The sequence below is a fragment of the Micrasema longulum genome, unplaced genomic scaffold (genome assembly GCF_059751315.1).
Source record: "Micrasema longulum isolate JH-2025_06_02 unplaced genomic scaffold, ASM5975131v1 h1tg000064l, whole genome shotgun sequence".
NCBI lineage: Eukaryota > Metazoa > Arthropoda > Insecta > Trichoptera > Brachycentridae > Micrasema > Micrasema longulum.
The window spans coordinates 116,243-126,279 of record NW_028277271.1 but is presented as its reverse complement, the minus strand read 5'-3'; the positions used below and the strand labels follow the sequence as shown (position 1 = coordinate 126,279).

The 10,037-nt window shown below is 31.1% G+C and overlaps 2 long non-coding RNA genes across 2 annotated transcripts; one reads left to right on the top strand and one right to left on the bottom strand.

Moving 5' to 3' along the window:
• The first annotated feature begins 763 nt into the window (after positions 1–763).
• LOC148285090 (uncharacterized) lies at positions 764–1,550 on the top strand. Its single transcript, XR_015822972.1, has 2 exons — positions 764–1,198; positions 1,322–1,550. It is a non-coding gene; the product is annotated as an uncharacterized LOC148285090 (long non-coding RNA).
• Positions 1,551–4,730: 3,180 nt separating this feature from the next.
• On the bottom strand, positions 4,731–9,577 carry LOC148285089 (uncharacterized). The gene is made up of 3 exons (XR_015822973.1): positions 9,284–9,577; positions 8,793–8,883; positions 4,731–7,963 (listed from the first exon to the last, which is right to left on the bottom strand). It is a non-coding gene; the product is annotated as an uncharacterized LOC148285089 (long non-coding RNA).
• Between the last annotated feature and the right edge of the window lie 460 nt (positions 9,578–10,037).

Below are 10,037 nucleotides of genomic sequence, written 5' to 3'. Positions count from 1 at the left end.
CTATTATCAAGCTGGAAGAAGTTTATGAAAATAGTAACAATATTAACTTAGGCAATGAGCAAGCCGAAATTGGCATGTATCTTTACTGCTAAAACATAGTAATATCACTAACTATTTTTTCTCTCAGAGTGTCAAACTTTAAAATTGCGATAACTCCATAACATGTTTTATGGACCTACCAACTTTTGGCAGGGACCCCAAGATATGTTCAATGCAATTTTTCGACTTCAATGTTAGTGTAATTAGTGTCCTGATAAAGAGACGAATACGTCTCGAAACCGGTAGACCTAGAAAAGTCGGTAAATGGTAATAAACAAATATTTACAGGCACTTATTAAAAAATAATAATGTTCATTTGACACAAGATTTTCTTGCATCATTAAATATTTTTTTGATAATATTTTCGGGAAGTAAATTTCAGGAATACATTGGTCATTTTACACACTGTGTAAAATTCACCATTTGGCCTTTGTTCAAACATTCCGGTTTCTTCTTTAGATGCTTGATTCCCGTATCCCGTCTCATAAATGTTTTCCCTCTGCAATCAATTCAAATCTTATCAACTCCCTAAGGCTATGGGGGTGGAATCCAGCCATGTCTATAAACATTTGGAGATACTCAAAATATTGTTGGTGAACAATATTTTTATTTAGACGACTGTTCAGAGTTTGTAGAACATCAGTGTTGCCAATAACTGCTCTCAGAGCCCAGTTCTTAATTGCGACCAACCCTTCTCCATTTAAGCTTGGGTTTCCTAGGAAAACGGTGCCGATATCTTAACGGCCGTACGAACGGTAATGCGGTGAACGGCCGCCGAAACGGTGACTAGAGAGTGGTTTCCTAGGAAAACGTTGTCATATCTGGCGGCCACGGCAGCTTATCTGTCAAAAATATGCCCTAGAATGCGATCTGTCATATTTGTCGTTATTTATGAATAGTTTGTCACAGTTTTATTTAATTTTAAACATTTTCGAAGGCATGCGACCTTCTCGTGCACGAAAATTGTATTAAAAAAAGAGTCAACTCTTTTTAAGATTTTTAAGACAGTGAATTCAAGGAGAAATACTGTTTTTCGAAGGAAAATATGAGGCGCATAATTACTCTAGTAAAACTCGATTTGGAAGGACACAAACGAGATGAGAAAATACCAGTAGAACTCCAGGGCCTATTTGCTATTCGGTACTGGGGTAGTAATGAGGTATGTAATGAATAATATGTAATTTTGGCAATATGTAAGTATCGTTTCTGTCAATTCATTTGACAATTTTAAATACGTAAATGTTTAATGCCTATAGATATTAACTTTTGATAAATCTTCCAGATTCAAGACGACTCTGCTGATATACACGAATTTAGTCACCAAACTATTTCAACATCAACATCAATTGGCATGAAAAACACCAGACTATATTATAATGAAGCCAGTGTCCAGAACAAATGTAGTTATATCCGGCTTATTTTGTATGAGAGGATTTCTTAAAGTTATAGGTGCAATAGATTTTATTTGTTAAATTTATTAATAACAAATTTAAATACAATATTGAATACAATTTTTTACATTTTTCAATTACATATATTTACATTAACGTTTCCCATTACGTAAAAGAAATAAACAATTCTTGTGTACATAATGGGGAGTGACGTCTTATAATAGATTATTTTATTTTAATCAATATTATTTTTAGAATAACATAAATAAATTACAAAAAAGATATCAACGATGTTTTCAATCAGTGTTACATAAAGAAGAATTATAGATGTAATTTTTTACTTCTTTCTTAAATATATTGTATTCCTGACTGTACTTTTTATTATCTTTGTTCATTTCATTAAAGAAAAATATTCCTCTGTAAGTATAATGATGTTGTGCAGTAGTTGTTTTTAATTAATTTAATCCATCACAATAGATCTTCACAGGTTGCAGTGACGTCAGGAGTTTGTATACAAGGCCTACTTCACAATATCTTTGAAATCCGATAATAATGCTATTAACAAAAAAGGCTCTTGAATTGTTTCAAACAGATAAAATATTACTCCCTAGTTTACCTCACCCTTTAGATAATAGTAGAACTTTATTTTTCAAATTTGATCCTGTACTTACATTTAATTAAGTGTGTTTGCAATAATTGGATCAATTCAAAATAATCCTCATTTAAATGATTTCAGTATAATATTAGATGCTCAATTTCAACATTCGAAATTCATTAATGATCTTGAAAAAAAAACCTTGATCAAATTTGGGCACATGATATCATACAAAGTCCTATATCCAAGCAACATTCTAAAACAAAATGTATCCCTAGAGTTAAAAGTTTTTAATGAGAAAACAATTGGTGGGTTTAAAGTGCGTAGCGCCTAAAAATCCAGAACTGTTTGTAGAACCCGAGAGTACTCTAGATTTTAAAAGTATATTTTGTAGATGGTGGAAGATTGTAAATGGGTAAAGTGTATTTGAATTTCAGAGATTCAACAATCTTCACAAGGAACCCATTAGAGAAGATAGTGTAGATCATAAAAATTTTCTAAGAAACATGTCCCTTTGGTTAAAAACTTGGAGACTCTCAATACCTGAGAGTTAGTCTCTAGGTGTACAAAAATTTAAATCCCCCATTACTACATTGGATGCGTTTTCAATGTTGATCCTATATATATTTTCCATGCATAAAGTAGAATATTTACTCTTGAGTAAATTTCAAAACGATAACTTAGAAGCGAGGTTCGGCTGTTATCGTCAAACGAGTGGAGCTTATTATTGTATTATTTATTTGCAAGTCTTAGAGAGTGAGAGAAAGCTTTGATTTAAATGTGCTGTAATATTGCTGGAGTGGAGTGAGGTTTTGGTAGGTATGTGAATATGAGAGTTAGTGTATATGAGTGTGAGGGTGGGTTTGTGGAAAGGGTGAGTGTGTGTTTGATACAAGTGGATAGAAACATCTTAAATTTATAATGTAAAAACAAATATATGATTTATAGTTTTTATAATATATGTTTAGTCTCTCTGATTTGATGTTATATGTTAAACTTTTAAATAGTATTCCTTGAGTATGTTGGATTTATAAATAAATATTTGCAATTTGTAAAATATCATAATTACTTATAATCACATCTATATAATAACTAATTTTAGTTTATTTAATCCTGTAATTATTGTTATTAATATCATACTAAATGGGATATGATAAGGTTTGCTGACGATATTGCTATGGTTGCTGAAAGTGAAGAAGAACTGCAAAAGCCCTTACAACTATGGAAAGCATTCTTCAAAATAACTACAGTATGAAGATAAATAAAGACAAAACAAAGCTACTGACTGTAGGCCGAATGCAACACCAGATAAGAGTAGTGATGTCGGGAATACCACTAAAGAACACCAAGGAGTTTCTCTACCTCGGGAGCAAAATAACTTTGGGACGGTTGGTCTAAGAGCGAGGTCGACAGCCGTATACATCAAGCTAGACTTGCATTTAATAAAAGGTCCAAAATAAAAGAATCAAATAATATAGACCTAAAACTAAGAATACTCCTAATCAAGACCTATTTATGGAGTATCTTGATGTATGGCTGCGAGACATGGTGCCTATCCGAAAGAGATAAACGGAGACTAGAGGCTTTTGAGATGTGGTCCTATAGAAGACTACTAGGAATTTCCTGGAGAGACCACATTACAAATGAGGAGGTTTTCCAAAGAATCGAAGGTGGAAGGCACCTGCTCAGGACCTTGTCCGAAAGGCGAGCGAGATGGATCGGTCATGTAATACGTCAAGAAGGCCTGCATGTGCAATGGAGGGGATGACCGGGGGAACAAATTCTAGGGGATGCCCACGCCGAGAGTACCTGGAGGACCTATTAGAGGACGTGCGCTGCTCATCATATGTTGACTTTAAATGAGCCGCACAAGACAGGGAGGAATGGAGGAGAAGAATGAAAGGAATTGCTGCCAGCCAATCCCAGGATTGAGACCAGAGAAGAAGAAGATCATACTCAAATAATTTTAAAAAATACATTACATAATAATTTATAAAATAAAAGGTGTATGTTTTTGATTAAATAAAAATAATATATGCAATAACTACATTTTTATTTGTAACTGATCTTGGTGCGTTCTATTCCTTCACAGGGCCAATTTCTAGTGTTTTGGTAAACAAATCATGATATCCTGTAAACAGAAATAAGAGAAAGAAATATTTTTTTCTTTTATTTAGGAAACATTAAGTACTATTACATAGTTTTATAGTATGCAAAATTTTATGTAAATTATGTTTTTAATACCTCTTATGAATACACACATTATTGTTATTCCATTTTGTATTATAATTTTATATGTATTCTTCTCCTTTTTGTAAATCATGAGAAATGGAGTTTATACTCACATAATATATTCTCTATTGCATAATATTTATGTAAATTTAAGATCATAATGAAAAATTCTCAAACGATAACGATACTAAAACGATTTCTTGTTTAGCATTAGGTCTTATACCCATATATTTGTAACTCATATAATATTTGTACTTTGATACAAATATGAACCAAACTTTTCTTTTTTAAATATCTCTTTGTAAAACAAAAGAACCAGAATTCACTTTACTTTATGTTTTCTTTAATATTCATTTATGAACTTGTAAATATTATAGTAACAATTTATACTGGAACATCAGAACTTAATATTGCTTACTTTATATAAACTCTACAGATTTCTTCTGAAAAATTACAATCATTATACACTTACTTCTTACAGACACAATAATATATACTTATAACTTTCATATGTAATAATATACAAAACTAATTATTCTTTTCTCACTTAAAATTCTTATCTATTTTTTATTTTTTTGTCACATTTAATGTTTATATCTTTTTAATTTATGAAAACTTAATTGGTCTTTTTATGTTAAAAAATTGTTGTTTTTAATACTTATTTTTTATTTTTTAAAAAAAAGAAATATTTGCGTTCTTATGATTTACCCAAATATTTAATAAAATAAAATAAATAAATAAACTACAAACTGTAAGTTCAAAACCAAAATGTCTTCAGCGTTTAACTAATAATTTATGTACCTCACAACACAGTATTGTATAACTTTTGATTCTTTAGGAATATCATCTGCTCCCTATCATACAAGTATATGTCCAACCTCTTTGAATCATAATTAAATTCATTTTATTAGTCTGTCAAAATATAATATAGTATTTTACATAGTAACAACAAATATAAAGAATACATTTGTCATTACAAAGCAGACATTGTTATCAATTCATTATTACTCTATTATAGCTATGTAAGTACTCACCTAGAATTTGCATCCATAATTTGGAATCCACAATACATTACTTATATTGACAGGCTGGAGAAAGTACAACATATTTTTTAAAACATTTGAATTTCTGATGCTTTCTTACATGTCGTGAGATTACTTGCATTAGGTCTTATACGCATATATTATATGTAACTCATATAATATTTGTACTTTTATACAAATATGAACCAAACTTTTCTTCTTTAAATATCTCTTTGTAAAACAAAAGAACCAGAATTCACTTTACTTTACGTTTTCTTTAATATACATATATAAACTTGTAATAATTGTAGTAACAATTTATACTGGAACATCAGAACTTAATATTGCTTACTATATATAAACTGTACAGATTTCTTCTGAAAAATTACAATTATTATACACTTACTTCTTACAGACACCAAAATATATACTTATAACTTTCATATGTAATAATATACATAACTACAAACTGTAAGTTCGAAACCAAAATGTCTTCAGCGTTTAACTAATAATTTATGTACCCCACAACACAGTATTGTATAACTTTTAACTCTTTAGGAATATCATCTGCTCCCTATCATACAAGTATATGTCCAACCTCTTTGAATCATAATTAAATTCATTTTATTAGTCTGTCAAAATATAATATAGTATTTTACATAGTAACAACAAATATAAAGAATACATTTGTCATTACAAAGCAGACATTGTTATCAATTCATTATTACTCTATTATAGCTATGTAAGTACTCACCTAGAATTTGCATCCATAATTTGGAATCCACAATACATTACTTATATTGACAGGCTGGAGAAAGTACAACATATTTTTTAAAACATTTGAATTTCTGATGCTTTCTTACATTTCGTGAGATTACTTAGCATTAGGTCTTATACGCATATATTATATGTAACTCATATAATATTTGTACTTTTATACAAATATGAACCAAACTTTTCTTCTTTAAATATCTCTTTGTAAAACAAAAGAACCAGAATTCACTTTACTTTACGTTTTCTTTAATATACATATATAAACTTGTAATAATTGTAGTAACAATTTATACTGGAACATCAGAACTTAATATTGCTTACTATATATAAACTGTACAGATTTCTTCTGAAAAATTACAATTATTATACACTTACTTCTTACAGACACCAAAATATATACTTATAACTTTCATATGTAATAATATACATAACTACAAACTGTAAGTTCGAAACCAAAATGTCTTCAGCGTTTAACTAATAATTTATGTACCCCACAACACAGTATTGTATAACTTTTAACTCTTTAGGAATATCATCTGCTCCCTATCATACAAGTATATGTCCAACCTCTTTGAATCATAATTAAATTCATTTTATTAGTCTGTCAAAATATAATATAGTATTTTACATAGTAACAACAAACATAAAGAATACATTTGTCATTACAAAGCAGACATTGTAATCAATTCATTATTACTCTATTATAGCTATGTAAGTACTCACCTAGAATTTGCATCCATAATTTGGAATCCAAAATACATTACTTATATTGACAGGCTGGAGAAAGTACAAAATATTTTTTTAATATATTTGAATTTCTGATGCTCTTTTACATTTCACTTGAAAGACCTTTATTCTTTCTTTTTCCACTGCTGGTTTTATATTTTTAAACTTATTTGAATTACTTTTAGAATAGCATTTAAAAATAATATATTGCTTTTTTTACCACAATATGTTATAATTTTTTTAAGATGTTTTTTTAAATTAACTTAAATTTATTGTCTTTTTTTCTTTAAATATCTCTTTTTACAAAGAGATATTTAAAGAAGAAAAGTTTGGTTCATATTTGTATAAAGAACTAATATTTTATGAGTTATATGTATATATATGAGTATAAGACATAATGCTAAACACGAAATCATTTTAGTATAGCATACTTGAGGATTTTTCATTATAATCCTAAATTTACATAAATATTATGTAATAGAAAATATATTATGTGAGTATAAACTACATTTCTCATGATCTAAAAAACGGAGAAGAATACATATAAAATTATAATACAAAATGGAATTACAATAATGTGTACGAGGAGGTATTAAGAGGTATTTAAAACATAATTTGCATCCAGGTAAAAATAGTTTGCTCATATTTATTAGTACATTTTTGTTTTTATGATCAGTATTATTCTGGGAAGTGTTCATTTCAGGGGAGTGTCTGCCTTCCTGGAGGTGGATCTGGTGAGTCCGAAGTAAGTACTGCTGTGGGTATGGTGTCATCGGATTTTTCCATCACAATAGTGAAGGTAGATTTCAGAAAGTCTTGTCTCCCGTCTGTTCTACATTGTATGGCGTTCTGGAATGGTCTTCTGTGGCAGTCAGTAAATATAAATACGTGGCTCGTGTTGAGAAGTTCTTTGTGGATAAAGGTTTTCTTTGGACTGTGGTGGATGCCTGGTGTTTGTCTGATGTCTGCGAGTCTGAGTCGTAGGTCGTTGACGAATGTCCCCTTGTCCTTGCATGTTGAGGCAGTGAAGAAATCGCTCGGGAGCCTGGTAATTTCTGCTGGCAAACATTTGAGTTCGACTCGCACAGCAAATCTAGTAGTACTATCGGGAGAGTTTCTACCCTCTCACTACTCGTATCTTGATCTGCACTTGGGTGAAAATAATTTTGTAGTATGTACTTATTCTGAAAATAAAATTCACAATGAATATACAGGAAAGTTATTGCAACCTACCTTATGTATCTAAATAAGAACTTATTACTGGTGTTTATGGAGTTGCTATAAAACTAGTTTGAACTTGTCTCAAATATAAATGGGAGCTCATTTACATACCATATTATTTAATTGAATTCGGTGATAAGAATCCTGGAACAAATGTATTAATAAGTCCCAAGTATGTCTACATTTAATCGTTTTTCTGTGCCATAAGTTTACTCATTAAAAACAATGTTTTGAGTATGTCCAAATGTTTGCAGACAGGCTGGATTTCCTCCCTAGGGAGTTATCTAGTTCTAAATTTGTTGCAACAGAGAGGGAAAACATTTTCGAGAAGGGAATATGGAAGTCTAGGCACTTACAGGGCTTATGCTCTGTCATAGGCTGGTTTAAGTAGGCATTTTACACATTGTAACATTCTCCATTCTGCCTATGTTTTAACATCACATTTCCTCAACTCTTCCATCTGTTTTCTTTTGTGAAGTAAAAGAGCTGAAACTTTTATCATTTGGGTGAGATTTATTCGCCTGAACCAATTCACCTACGACACAAATTCAGTATTCCCTTCTCAAAAATGTTTTCCCTCTCAGTTGTAACAAAAATTGTTTATATTGGTGACTACTCTTTGGTGTTTGTAGCTTTCTAGAATAAATAAATGTAATAATTAATGCAGAAAAAATATTATAGTAATGTTTATACAAGAATTACATTGGTATACTTATTTGTATCCATCGACAAATTTGTTGTATTCATTTCATGTTCAAAGGGCATATTTTATTTAAAATTCATCAAACTTACTCTGTTAAGATTATGTTCCAGGCATTTTTCTTGGCTCTTTAATATTCATGGAGAACTCCTTATTTTAAATCACACCCATGTGACTTTTAATCTGAAATGTTGTGTGTTATTTCATAAAATGTCAACTTCAAAATAGGTTAGGATTTGGTAAGGTAACCTAATAAAAAGTTTGATAATGTCCTTACAAGACAAAATGCGTCACATTTTACACCCTTGTAAATAAAAAAAATAAAAGGATAATTGAATCCAATAAAAGCATTTTACTTTGGATACCTTACGAAATTTTAATATAGAATTCAACCAATTATCTGCAGACACAATAAATAGGTTAGGATTCCTTGGAATCTATTACGTATAAACAATGTTATAATAAATGTTTTGAATTAGAAAAATAACATTATGATAGATGCTTAGCTTTTTTCTTGTAGCTTATAAACATTTGCTCTGTTATTTTTATATGATTCTATTGTTATTTACATTTTAGTACATACCTGATATTTCAAGCGTTGTCCCGATATTTCTTCACGAACTTTGTTTCAACTCGACTTTTTAATAGTCTTTGCCCTTCCATTACATAAATCGTCATGATTTTTACAAAATTAATCAATATTTCGTCATTTTCAACATTCCGCACCACGTTTGCACTCATTTTGACAGCTAAACGGTAACCGCTTCGCGACAAAAACCGTTCGAAAACAGTTCGCACCGCTGTGACGGCCGTCCTGCAAATGGCGGCACCGTTGCTTCGACGTTACGTTCACGGTCAACGCTCTCTAGGAAACCGGCGCCATTGATTTACATAGTCAACGTTTTAATGACGTCATCCGCCGTCCCGTGACGGCCGCTTTGTGACGGTACCGCTGTCTTAGGAAACCATAGCTTTACGCATAGGTAGGTCGTTTTCACACCACACGGCAAAAATCCACCCGGCACGATAAATTAACATACAAGACGACGTACATTTTATTTGGCAGGTCTATTAATTACACATCGGTGAATCGACCCTAATTTTATCATGCCGTGTGATTTAGACGATACGTGTGAAATGGGCGTACGGAGTGCGCAGTGTGGCGGTAATTTGTGCGGCGGCGGTGGCGTGCGGTAGCGGTGCGGAGCGGTACGGTACGGTAATAGCGACAACATTAAGTTTATTGCGCGCACATTAAACACGCTTTTCATAATTCATATTGATTCGCCAAACGCGAAACGCGTGGAAAACCGACGCACATTTTGATGTCTTTATTC